Source organism: Miniopterus schreibersii (assembly GCF_964146895.1).
Source record: "Miniopterus schreibersii genome assembly, chromosome: 8".
NCBI classification, from domain to species: Eukaryota; Metazoa; Chordata; class Mammalia; order Chiroptera; family Miniopteridae; genus Miniopterus; species Miniopterus schreibersii.
This window is the reverse complement of record NC_138109.1, coordinates 57,658,666-57,672,783: the sequence shown is the minus strand read 5'-3', so window position 1 is coordinate 57,672,783 and position 14,118 is coordinate 57,658,666. Positions and strand designations below refer to the sequence as shown.

At 43.5% G+C, this 14,118-nt stretch overlaps 1 long non-coding RNA gene across 1 annotated transcript; it reads left to right on the top strand.

Moving 5' to 3' along the window:
- Positions 1–353: 353 nt before the first annotated feature.
- On the top strand, positions 354–13,619 carry LOC308561066. Its single transcript, XR_013999427.1, has 3 exons — positions 354–457; positions 526–651; positions 13,156–13,619. It is a non-coding gene; the product is annotated as an uncharacterized lncRNA (long non-coding RNA).
- The last annotated feature ends 499 nt before the right edge of the window (positions 13,620–14,118 follow it).

The following is a 14,118-nucleotide window of genomic DNA, read 5'->3' as shown; positions in this document are numbered from 1 at the left end:
ATCAGGGCCTAAGCAGGGCCAACATGCTGCCACGAGAGGACCAGGGTCTTCTTTTAAGACCCAACATCCTTAGCAAGTGGCTCTCCTCCCTGTGGGGACCAGATGGCTGCTACACTTCCAGTTCATATGTTTAGATTCAAGCCTAGAAGGAGGAGGTGGGCATAGGGAAAGGGCAGGGAAAATGCCAGGTGAATCTGTCCCTTTAAAAAAGTTCTTCCCCAAAGTCCATCCAGTAGTTTGTTTACTGACTACAACTGGGCCACGTGACCAACCAGTCCAGCAAGGGGCCTGGGTAAATAAATATTTTCATTTTCTGGCTTGTAAAGCGGAGGATGATAAGGGAAAAGATTTTTGGAAGGCAACCGCCAGTGTCTGTCACAGCCAGAAGAGCAGGGAGAGGAAATGGTCTGAAGTCACCCACTGAGATGTTGGAGCTTCCAGGCTTATCCTTTCAAAGGTAAATATCCCATTGTAATTTGCTAATTAGTGTCCACTGTTCTATCTGAACAACTTGCCTCTGGCCAGGCAGAAAAAAGGTGCCTTTGAAGAGAGCCTACAGGAAGGAGGCCATCATCTGAGCTGAGAGCCCCCTATGAAGAAAGCTTCACACACGTCTGCTTGGCCAGCTGCTACCTGATTCTTCAAGTCTCAGTAAGTATACCAATTCCTCCAGAAGGCCTACCGTGATTTCTTGTATTAAATGATACGCTTTTGCTAAATACTCCCAGGTAACCTTAACGTTATATCTCATAACATTTGTCTCTCATTTGTAAGGCCTTTGTGATATCTTCTTTTTCCACTAGACGGGGGATTTCTATAAGGAAAGAGTCCGTATCTGTCATGCTCACTGTTACTTCCTGAGCACTTAGCAAGATGTCTTGTATACAGTAGGTGCTCAGTAAATTAATGGAATTAAACTAATCTGGCTCTCCTACTAATATGTTGTGTTCCTTCATAAGTTATCACATTTAGGATTTGTTTTCCCAACTAAACTATTAGCTTTATGAGAGTAGAGAGTAAGTCATTTTGATTCACTGATGTATCCCAGCATTTGCCATAGTGCTTAGTATATAGGTTTGGGTATAGATGTTGAACGAACAATTATTTTTGTTAATTTATGTAACCTCCCTGATCCTCAGATTCCTGATCTGTAATGATAACCACCTATAAATTAGCATGGTGATTAAATGCTTAGCATGTGTAGAACTCAATAAATATTCATTTTTTTTTTCCCCATTGTGAACTCATCACCTGAAGGCTGGGGCTTGCCATAGGGATTAAAAGTGAATAGTGAATTCAGGGAATTTATCTGGGATGTGGTCCCAGGAATTTTAATCTTCAAAAGGTCTGTGACAAGAGTAAGCGTATGTATTAGTTTTCTAGGGCTGTCATAGCGAAGTACCACAGACAGGGTGGCGTAAATGACAGAAATTAGTTTCCTCACAGTTCTGGAGGCTAGGTGTCCAAGATCAAGGTGCTGGCAGGATTGGTTTCTTCCGAGGGTCTCCATGGCTTGTAGCTGCCCATCTGCTCTCCGTGTCTTCACGTGGCCCTCTCTCTGTGCACACCTGTGTCCTAGCCTCTTTTTCTTTTAAGGACTCCAGTCATGTTGGATTAGGCCTACCCCAATGACCTTGTTTTACCTTTATTACCACTTTGAAGACCCTGTCTCCAAATACTGTCACATTCTGAGGTATCAGGGGGTCAGGGCTTCAACATATGAATTTTGGAAGAACACAATTCAGCCCATAACATGGGGCATGAGAAAACCTGCTACCACTGTCCCTTCAATTCAAAAAAATATCTCATCCATGCTCTTCTGTTGGAGGTTAACACATTTTAAAATGCAGACAGTCTGCTAAGAGGGTGGTCTATCAGTCACTCACACTTTAATATGAATTGCTTCATTGCGCAGAATGCTCTCTACTAACCATATGAAATCAAAAAGGAAGTGAGAGAAATGAGAAATAAGTCATTTTGGCTCACAAGTTGCTACTGAGAATGGCAGAGCTGGGTAGGCCTGATAAATAAAATTGATCAGACGTCTATTATATGTCATGCTAAGAATGAGAAACATTCGTCCATTTCTTCTATTTATTCTTCACATGAGCTCAGTCAGGCAAACATATTATTATCATCCTCATTTTTCTGGGAAGGAAGATTAGACACAGATTGGTCAGGTCAGAGCAGGGATCTGAATCCATGTCTGTCTGAGGCCAGAACTGACACTTCTACCTTCGAGACTCTTTGGGGACAGTTTTCAACATGACATACCAAGCACAAGAATAGGAGTGTCAAAAAAGGCAAGAAGGCAGCAAAAACAAACGTCTCTACAATCTTTCAAACACAAAAACAAATCAACACACACACATACCAATTTGGACATGTGTGCTGGAGGCTGCCAGTGCTGGGAACACAGATGTCAAATGCCCTGAGATTTACCGTCTCAGCCCAACACACCAGAGGGTTTCATGGGTGCAAATGTTATCGATGCAGGAAGGGCTGGGCCCAGCCCTGGGTGTTCCCCATTTTGGACAGCCCATGGAAACGGATCTTCTTAAACTACCATGAGTCAGGGCTTTCTCTAAGGCAATGGTTCTCTACCCCATGAGACCTAGTACCCCTTTCTTACAAGAAGTAATTTAACACTTTCTTTTGCATCATGGAATTAAATGCTTAGAAAATGCAACCTCCTATATATATTTTCTGAAAAAAAAATAACACTATCTAGGGTGGTGAACAGTCCTAGTGTGCCTGGGACAGGGGGTTTTCTGGGTCACTGGATTTTCAGCCCTAAGCCTTAATTCTAATACATAGAAGAGTTAAAGGTGAGTATTTAAAAATAAATTAACATGTATTAGAGGTCTTTGCTTGGGGCCAGGTTACATTAGAAGACGCACTGAAGTAGTCAGTTGCTTACACTTCGTTACAATGAATGAGTTAAGAAACACGTATGAACATTTTTACAAGAAATACAAGAAAATGGAAGAAGCAGGTGCGGGGTACGTCACAATAAAATCTAGTGTTTAGAGAAGTAACCGATTAGTTGTATTCATGTCAGATAAGATAAAATGGGAACTTAATGGGAGTAGTGATGACATGCAAAACAAATTACACAGTGTCAAAGGGGAAAACATGAGGCCTGATATCCATGGGGGTCCTGCCATAAACCTGGGGTCTCTCTATGAGTATATATGCTGTTACATGGGACAGGGTAGTGTTTCTTTTCTTGAACTCTCTCTGAGCTTTGAGGCATATATTTAGGATTGAGTACTTTAAAAGACCTAGGGGACCAAGGGACACTGTAGTTAAGTTTCAGAGGTGTCAAATTTATACTCGGAAATTCCACTGCATGGGGGTCGGCACCCCTAACCCTCGCGTTGTTCAAGGGTCAACTGTATTTATTTCCTCACCATTAAGTGGGAGAGTGACAATTGCCTTTAAGTGGTGGAACGTGAAGAGGTGAAGCTTCCCACAGCTCAGGTTCATGGACAAAATAGAAGAGCAGAGACAAGGGGGAGGACACAAACATCACTATGCAGGAAGGGGTCACGGCTGAGTTATCGGTTGGCTAAAATTACCTTGGTTCACAATCAGTAGGAGGCCCCAGGACAGCTTAGGAGCTCTGCATGCGTTTTATATTCAGAAAGCCTGGCTTCCTGTCCCAGCTCTGCTGCTTGCCAGTGAGCTGGGCCCAGTCGCTCCCCTTCTCAGGTTCCTTCTAGGTTAAATGGGATTGATAATACCTGCCCTTCAGGTTTCCTGTGACAGTGCACTGAGATGGAGGGTGGGAGGCACCTGGCTCCCAGCTAGACATATGTAGCAGCTCTTCCTAACCGGCCGAGAGCTGCTGAGCCAGCATCTGGAGGCAGGGCTGATAAACATGAACTTCAGTTATTTATTAGCATCTCACCTAGGATAGGCTAGATTATGCTGAGGGTACAATTAACCTCCAAACTTCAGTGACTTAAATTTCAAGATTGCTAATTCATGACTCTCTATTGTGCTCGAGCTGGAGGCTCTATTCCACACCACTGTCCCCTCGCGCCAGGCTCTGGGCCAACAGAGCAGCCACTAGCAGGAACCTGGCTCGTGGCCACAGCAGGAAAAAGATAAGATGGGGAAGCATCCTGACTTTTCAAGCCTCTGCTCACATGTCATTGGCCAAAACAAGTCACATAGTGATCCTTCAAATGGGTGGTCAAGTATAACCCACCGTACATCAGGAAGGAAAGAGAACAGGAATACTTGTGAACAGCCTTAAGGACTACCGCAGCTAGGGAGCAAAGGCTTTGGAAAGATTTAATTATCTCTTTTCCCAGAGAAAGACTTGCCAGGAATTAGCTTGTTGAGAAATGGAACGTTACCAAGGATATGTGTCTTTTGTCTTGATGAAAATAAATTATTAGCAAATAGTCTTGCAGAGTTGTCTCACGTCTTGCAAAATTTCCTGTTGCTATGCCCACTGCTGAGTTTAACTACCCTATGTAAATTTCTGAATTCTTCTTTATTAGAGTCAAGAGGATTGTCTTTTCTTCACCCCTGGGTCTCTTCCTCTCTCCCAATCACATTCTGAAACCCTAAATTTCTGACAGAACTAAAAACACGGAACACTCTATCAGAAGCCATGCGTTTGAAATGGCCAATGTTTGGATGTGCCTTTCTCACTAAGAGTTGGTTCTCTTTTCTTGGGATCCAGAAGCGCAGGAAAATATTGCTTCCTTTCCAATTTTTAATATGCAGGTGTTTCTCAGATTAATCTTCTGTAGGGAGTCTTCCTGAAACTCAGGGGGCGTATCCGTTATCTACAGTTGCATAACAAATTGCCTCAGTACTTAGTGGTATAAAAGAACAATAAACATTTATATTGCTTACAGTTTCTGTGAGTCAGAAATTCTAGAGCAGCTTAGCTGGCAGTTTTGCCCTGAGGTCTCTCAGGAGGCTGCAGTCCAGATGTCAGTCAGGGCTGCAGTTATCTGGAGACAACAGAGGCTGGAAGTTCTGCTTCTTCTTTTTTTTTTTTTTTTTTTTAAATATATCTTTATTGATTTCAGAGAGAGGAAAGGCGAGGGAGAGAGAGAGATAGAAACATCAATGATGAGAGAGTCATTGATCGAGCCCACAACCCGGGCAAGTGCCCTGACCAGGAATCGAACCCCAGTTGCCTGGATCCTAGGTCAATGCTCAACCGCTGAGCCACGCCCAGCCGGGCCTGGAAGTTCTGCTTCTAAGACAATTTCAAACATTCAGCTTCCAAGTGTCTTCCAAGACTCATTCAGATGGCTGAATGTTGGTGTTGGTGTTGGTGTTGTTGGTGTTGATAGGAGGCCTCAATTCCTCCCCACACCTGACCTCTCCACTAGCTGCTTAAGGGTCCTTTCCCCTGAGTGATCCAACAAAGACGAAGACAGAAGCTGCAATGTTTTTCACAACTGAAACTCAAAATCACACACTGTCACTTCCACAGTACAGGAGTCTCCCCTTATCTGCAGGAGATACCTTTCAAGACCCCCAGTGGATACCTCATCTACCTTCTGTCTCTGTTGGTTTGCCTACTCTGGACATTCCATAAAAATAGAGTTATACAAAATGCGGTCTTTCTTTAAGTCAAACAAAGCCCTGTTTTCGAGGCCCATCCATGTTGCAGCATATATCAGTGCTTCATTTATTTCTATTGACAAGTGATACTTTATTGTATGGATAAACCACATTTCTTTATCCATTCAGTAGGTGATAGACATTTGGGTTGTTTGGCACTTTTTGGCATTATATATAATAATGGACATCCATGCACAAGTTTTTGCATAGACAGATTTTCATTTCTCTTAGGTATATGCCTAGAAGTAGAACCGCTGGGTCATATGGTAACTCCATTTAACCTTTTCAGGAAATGCCAGACTGTTTTGAAAAGTGGCTATACCATTTCACATCCTTGCCAACACTTGTTATTCGTCATTTTCATTATAGCCATGTTAATATGTTTGAAGTGGTATCTCACGATAGTTTTGTTTTGCATTTCCCTGATTGCTAAAGATGTTGAGCATCTTTTCATACGTTCATTGGTGATTGGTATGTCCTCTTTGGAGAAATGTCTATTCAGGTCCTTTCCCCATTTAAAAAATTAGGTTGTGTATCTTTTTATTATTAAATTATAAGAGTTCTTTATATATTTTAGATGTGTCTCTAAGATGTATGGTTTGCAAAAAGTTTCTTCTATTCAGTGGTCTATCTTTTCACTTTCTCTTTAAATATGTTTTTATTAATTTCACAAAGAGAAAGGGAGAGGGAGGAAGGGATGGAAGCATTAGTGAAGTGGAACAATCATTGATCGGCTGCCTCCTGCCCCCTACACAACCCGAGCATGTGCCCTGACCTTGAATTGAACCATGACCTCCTGGTTCATGGGTCAATGGTCAACCACTGAGCCACACTAGCCGGGCTCTTTTCACTTTCTTGATGATGTCCTTTGAAGCACAGAGTTGTGATTTTGATGATATCCAATTTATCTCTTTTTTCTTTCTTTTTTCCTTTTTTAATATATCTTTATTGATTTCAGAGAGAGGAAGGGAGAAGGAGAGAGAGAGAGATAGAAACATCAATGATGAGAGAACCATTGATCGCCTGCCTAGCCCACAACCTGGGCATGTGCCCTGACCGGGAATCGAACCCTGATCTCCTGGATCCTAGGTCAACGCTCAACCTCTGAGCCACGCCTAACCGGGCTCTCTTTTTTCTTTTATTGCTTATATTTTGGAGTTACAGCCTAGTGCTGTTTTCAAAGTTCTTTTTTTCCTAGTTTCCTGTTCAGATTCAGAAAAATAATTCCGATTTCCCTTTCCTACCCTAAATTACTTAGAATAGCAGACACTAATATTTACTAAGCACTTACTATGTGCCAGACTCTTGGTAAGCACTCAGACAGCTTGGGGAAGCAGCCCAGGCCCTCAGGGCTGGTAGGCCCCATCGGGCCAGTCCGATTCAGGAGCCACATTCCCTGCCTCCTCATTGTCCTTTGAACACATTTTCTTCATGTTGACATTTGCTTCATTTTTATAAGAGGAAAATGGTGTCTCTGCTGTTGGTGTTGGACAAGCTGCTCTGCCTGTGTTCCTTGTTCCTTCCCTTCCCTGAGGTGAGCCCTCTGCCTCACCCTTCCTAGGATCGCCAGAATCTCCAAACTGTCCAACACACACACATACTCGTCCAAAAAGGCAAAACAACACCCTCATTCATGACACAGAATACTTAAGGCCCTGATGCCGCAACTGCAGTCCTCCCTGACCCTTGCCCCACCCCACTACGCAGTCCTGTCTTTGGTTGTGATAGTCTAGGGCCCGACATTCAGGGGCAGCTTTGACACTCCTGGCAGGCGAACTCCACGCTGACTTGCCTCGGAACCCACATTCCAGGCGCCCACATTTAAAATGGGTCAGCTTGCACGGCCGGGCGTGGCTCAGCAGTTGAGCATCGACCTAGGATCCAGGCGATCGGGGTTCGATTCCCGGTCAGGGCACATGCCAGGGTTGTGGGCTCAATCAATGACTCTCTCATCATTGATGTTTCTATCTCTCTCTCTCCCTCGCCTTTCCTCTCTCTGAAATCAATAAAGACATATTAAAAAGAATTTTAAAAAATAATAAAATAAAATAAAATGGGTCAGCTGTCAGTTCAATCAAGCATAATTGGGTGGAGCAGTAGGGTGACAAAAGCAAGTCAGAAGGGCCTCTCGGTCCCTCCTTTCCCTTTGACAATACTGATGGTTAGACTTCACCTTCATTTTTGTTAAATAAGCGAGGTCAGAATGATCCAACAGGAGCCCAAGAGCTTCTTCTGGCCAGCCTCGGCCTCCCTCCCCACCGAGCATCTAAACTACTTCAGAGATGTCTCTCAGACCCGCCTCCCTCTCCCCGTTCATACTTTTTCTGCCACGGCTTCTGTTCAGATCCGTATCATCTCTTAGGTGAGCTCACTGGACTCACTGCGTGGCCTCTCCTTCGTTCTAACTGAACTCTCTCCCCAGGGTTGTCTTCCCCAGTAGATTGAGAGATCCTTAAGGTCAGAGACCAAAAAGTTCATTTCCCCAGAACTTAGCAGAGACACTGCCTCTAAAGGTATTTAATTAGCATTTGTGGAAGGGGCGCTCAGTGTCCTGATGTGCCTGCGCCTCCAAATCCTTTAAAAAGGTTTTGTAATGCGATTGAATGTCAGGTGACCCGGGTGTTTCAGGAACCCCCTCCTGCCCTGCTGTGTGCATGAACTCCGCCAGCGCTCGGGTGGGGATCCAGGCGCATCAGCACCTCCTCTCGTGATTAGGGAGTCACCTGCTGGTCTGTGCACTTATTCTTTATCTCAGTTGTGGCGGGGAGAGCCTGGCCTGTGTCTCTCTTGGACCCGGCTCCGCCAGGGCCCACCAACTGATCCGGAAATCTGCTCCTTCTCAAACACATCCTCACCCATCCTCCTGAGTCCCAACTCCCCCAACACCGACGGAGTAACCAAAAAAGTTAGGTGAGCAGTGCAAAGTCATTCCTAGTGGGAGGCCAGTAGCCATCAGCCTGTCTTAGTAACCTGCTCCCTGAGGCCACGCGGGGAGAGGCGGAGGTGAGCAGGCAGGACAAAGACTCACGGTTTAGGCCTTCAGCTGCTCTGCCAGATGGATGCTCTCTTGCTCTCTCATTCTCTCCCCTCCTCTTATATACTCCCCCTAAACTCTCCAGGAATTGTCCGCATCCCTTTGCCCCAGAAAACTGCCCTAATCTGCCCATTCCCCAAGAGAGGAAGTTGTCCAAAGGCATTGCTGTCTCTTCTTGTTAAGTGCAAAAGAGATCTGTGGTTGCCAGGAGTTTGGGGGAAGGGAGGGGGAGGTGAAGAGACAGAACTTGGTGGATTTTTAGGGAAGTGAAACTCTTTCGTGTGACACTGTAATCATTATACATATGTCCAAATCATTACACATATGTCCAAACCTATAGAATGTATAATGCCAAGAGTGAACCCTAGCCCTGGCCAGTATGGCTCGGTTGGGTGGGCATCATCCCATGCATGGAAAAGTTGCTGGTTCGATTCCAGGTCAGGGCACATGCCTGGGTTGCGGGTTCGATCCCTGGGAGGGAGCGTGCAGGAGGCAACTGATCATGTTTCGCTCTCATATCAATGTTTCCCTCTCTCTCCTTCTATCTCTAAAAATCAATTTTAAAAAATATTTTTTATAAAAAGAATGAGCCCTGCCCTAGCCAGTTTGGTTCAGTGGTTAGAGCGTCAGCCCTCAGACTGAAGGGTCCTGGGTTCGATTCCAGCCAAGGGCACGTACCTCAGTTGCAGGCTTGATCCCCAGCCCTGGTTGGGGCGCATGTGGGAGGCAACTAACCAGTGTTTCTTTCCCTCCCTCTCCCCCCACCCTCTCCCTTCCACTCTTTCTGAAAAAGCAATGGAAAAATATCCTTGGGTGAGAATTTTTAAATAAATAAATAAACAAACAAACAAATATTTTAAAATTTTAAAAAGAGTGAACCTTAATATAAACTATAGACTTTGGATGAAAATGATGTGTCAGTGTAGGTTCACTGACTATAACAGATGTAGCACTGAGGTGTGGGATGTCCCTAGTGGGGGAAATTGTGCATCTGCAGGGGCAGAGGGTGTGTGCAGACTCTGTATTGTGCATTCAACTTTGCTGTCAACCTAAATGTAAAAAAAAAAAAAAAAGACCTATCAAGCCATGAAAAACCATGGAGAAACCTTAAATGCATATTACTAAGTGAAAGAAGCCAATCTGAAAATCTATATATACTGTAGTTGCGGTTGCCAGGGGTTTAACATGAGAGAGGGAAGAGTAAATCATTGCAGTAAAGGGGATCTTAGGGTAGTGAAACAATTCCGTATGACACCGTCATAGTGGATCTATGTCATCATACATTTTTCAAAACCCATAGAAATATATCACACAAGAGTGACTCCATGTAAACCACGGAGTTCAGTTAATAATAATGTATCAGCGCTGGCTAATCAGGTGTAACAAATGCACCACACTCGAGCAAGATGTTAGTAACGGGAAGCTGATGGGTGTGGGGGCAGAAATGAGGGGCCATCTGGAACTCTTTCCACCCAATTTTTCTGTAAAACGAAAACTTCTCCTTCAAAAACATCTAAAAAGCAAAAAGAAAAACATTTTTAAACATATTAGCTATTACGATTAGCACAATCACTACTTTTCAAGCTATTACCCAGTGTCCCTCATACAAATTTTACTGTCTCTCTCCGAGGATTCCTTGTCCTGCTTCTAATACCAGCAAGGCCTGTGAAGTATGGTAGCTTCATACTCTCCAGCTTCTTAAAGTTAGATTTCACTATATGATGTGTGCAATGCAAGATGGAGTGATATGTGTTCACTTCCAGATATGGTTTTAAAAGCCATTCTGCAGCTTGCAGTATCTCCTGCTGCTGTGCCTTGGACCGCATATGCTGAAATAAAACCTCATCAGCTTGGGTCCCCAAGTAACTATGAAGTGCACAGTTGCTCTGCCAACCTGCATTGACATGTTGCTGGCATGAGAAATTAATTTGTGTAAATCCACTAAAAATTGGGGATTTTTTGTGTGTGTGATGCATAACCTAGCCTATCCTGATTTGCATTCCTGTCAAGTCCTGCCTAGTTTTCATAATTCCATTCAAATGACATGTTCTCTAGTCTTTTTTTGCTTCTTGAAGCTGAAAGCAATCTTCGTAGTTTCTCAATTCCCACAGTAGCTTATCTGTACCTCCTAATGGAATTAAGCACTTTAAATCTTATATAACTCTTTAAATCTTATGTTATAATTACATGCATACATGCCTTATCTATCCTACTAGAACATGAGTTTTAAGGTCTAGATCATGTCTGATTATCTTAGTATATCACAAGCATGTAGTAAACTATATGGCATACCTTTTAAATACTATACAGATTTTTACTCAAAAAAATGAGGTGCCTATTATAGACATAGGAACCTCAAGGTAGGCCCATCAAGGGAAAGAAAGTGCTTATATAAATAAAAGAATTACTCTTCTCAAATTTTATATACAAAAACTGCAAAATCGGTATTTTCTTTCAGATTGGTTTTACACTCTCATACAACCTCACTGTTCATTCTGTAGGAGACAGTTTCCTTTTAATTTAAAACCCTATCTCTATGCCAAAGAAATATATTTAATCAACAGTTATTCTTAAATGTAAATAGAAATGTTGAGTGAACTAGATAGGAACAGAAACTATTTTAAGAAAAGATATTATTTTAAAGTTGTTGAATAGATATTTTCTTATATCTCTTCCTCTTGGCCTTTTCTGCATATCTGGATCAGGGTTGGCAGAAATTTATGTTTCAGACATTGTTTGTCGATTCACGAATAGTCTCATACATCTAAGGCAAAACTAGAACTCATACTGTGTCCAATGCCATTCAGCAAAATAAAGTTTTAAAAATAATATCAACAACAATGACTAGGAAACAGGCTAGCAGTGAAGAACTAGCAGGAGCAATTTTAAACCTATCTTAGAAAAAAATATGTATAACATTCAGGCTCCTTGTCTTCAAGGAAGTATGGGGGTCTCGCTGGGAAAAAGAACCTAGACATAAGAAGATTAATAACAATACAAAGAAACATCTACCTAATGCCAAATGAACAGTCTAGCAAAGAAATGCAAAACAAAAAAATTAGTTTTGAGGATTGTGGAGAAGACTAAGATTTAAAAGATGGACCTTTAAAAACAGTATTGATTTTTTTATTTTATTTTTTTTAAGAGAGAGAGAGGGAGAGGAAGGAAGGAAGAAAGAGAGAGAGAAACATCCATTTGTTGTTCCACTCATTTCTGCATTCCTTGGTTGATTCTTGCATGCCCCCTGACGAGAGATCGCACCCACAACCTTGGCCTGTCAGGATGATGCTCTCACCAACACAGCTACCCAGCCAGGGCCTAAGATGGATATTTAATTAAAAAACAATAACAACAATAAAAAACACCCTGTTTGTAAAAGAGAGAGAGGGAAGGAGGGAGGGAAGGAGGGAGGGAGGGAGGGGAGAGAGAGAGATGGAGACAGACAGAACTGCCTAGAATGTCAGCATGGGCCACATGATAGATGGCCTTGACCGTCAGGGATAGGACCCTGACATCTGTCCTGCAGTTTGGACAACAGAGAGCTCCTTCCTTGACTTTTCTAATCTGGGAGGACATGTGAAAAGTCATCTTTCAAAAAGACTGATTTGGAAAAGTTTGTCGGATGGTTTGATGAGAATAGAAACTTAGATTCTAAGGAGAAGGAGATTTTCGGAATAAAGAACAAGCGTGAAATTTTTTCTCCCCTGAAATAGGAAATAGGAGACTGAGGTAAAGAAAGTAGCAAAGGTTGAAGTTGAAAAGTAACGAAGGTGACTCCTAAGGTTGAGAGGAGATAAGATGAGAATATGGCCCCTCTTCCCCAGTGAAGAGACGGTCATCTTTAAAAAGTGAGGGTGCTGGAAATAAAACTGAGCCTGGAGATGTATAGCAAAGACTTGAAACTGCTGTAAGAAACCTGATAAGGAGCTTACAAAATACAGCAGTGAGTCCCGATTTAACTTGGGAGGGATGAATGTGTAGTGAACCTAAGTCCATGAATTCCTCCCATTATTTCTGACCAGAAAACAAACAGTTGAGACAAATCAATGCAGTGGATCAGAGAAAGCTGGGGAATCCCAATGGAGGACTCTAACGTTTTGTAAAAGTGTGCATTAAAATGCTCAGCCAGTCCTGGCCGGGTGGCTCCGCTGGTTGGAGCATCATCCCGTATGCCAAAAGGTCGCAGGTTCGATTCCTGTTCAGGGCACATACCCAGGCTGCAGATTCCATCCCAGGCCGGGGAGCGTACAGAAGGCAACCAATCAATGTTTCTCTCTCTCTCTCTCTCAAGAATCAATAAAAACATATCCTTGGGTGAAGATTAAAAAAAAAAAAGCTAAGTCAGAATTTAAAAGGGCAGGCAGGATACAATCAGAAGGAGGATGGCCTGGAGGAGCTGGTAGAAAGTATTTTCTGTACATTACTATTTATAGCAGTTTTATTCTTAATTGCCCAAACTTGGAAGCAACCAAGACTGCTATATGCACAACAAACTAACTGTACACATATTCTTTTTCTCTCAGCTTCAGTAGATCATCCATACATGCTGTATGATTCCAACCACATGACATTCGGGAAAAGGCAAAACTATGGAAAACCGTAAAAATGAATGCCTTGAGCTTCAGCTGGATGGATGTTAATGGGAAGATTCCTCCACTCAGCTTGTCGCTTGTCCCAAGTCTCTGTGCCCTATGCTTCGAAAGGCCCAAACTCAAAACGTCAGAGTTAGGAGTGTGGAAAGGTTTATTAATCAAGAAGGTGCCAGCAGAGAAGATGGGAGCCCTAATGGCACCTCAAATTCACTTTTAAAAAGTACAGAGTTCAAGCTTCTCTTATGTCAAGGGAAGGGAAAATGGGAGGAGCTGTTTTATAAAGCTCAAGACCCAGCGGCATTCCTCTAAGGATCAGCTGCCTCTGTGCAAGACAAAGCGGGAGCAGGTAGCCGGAGGCCGCGGGAGCGGCGCGGGCCCGGGCCTGACGGAGCCCGAGGCGCTGAGCGGTTCACCCCGGCGCCGCCCGCGGCTCCCCAGTGAGCGGAGGGGGTTGGCCCGCAGTGCAGCGCTCGGGGCGCCTCGAACTCGTTTCACTCTGTCAGTGAAGGCTGCGAGCGGGCAAGTTTCCTCTTCAACTACCTAAGGACAAATGTCTCCCTATGGTCATGTGAGCAAAAAAGGTGCCACATACTCAACTTGATAAGCTCAGGGGAGGCCTGCGCGGCGACCTTACAAACTCACCAAAAGTAACCACACAAGATGTTCTGAACGTAAAAATTCCTAACTAAAAGTGGGTCACGGCGGGTAGGCACAGCTTAGACCTGTACCTTCCTGACCAAGGTCAATCTTTACCTTAAGCGAGCCTGTCTCTTTTTTTGCATTTAAAATAACATGTCTTTGAAATGTCACGGTAACCCCCTTTTCCGCACCTCCCAGGGCACACCTACCCACCAGAGCAGGAGAACACAGAACCCCTCACTTTTATCTTGCTCC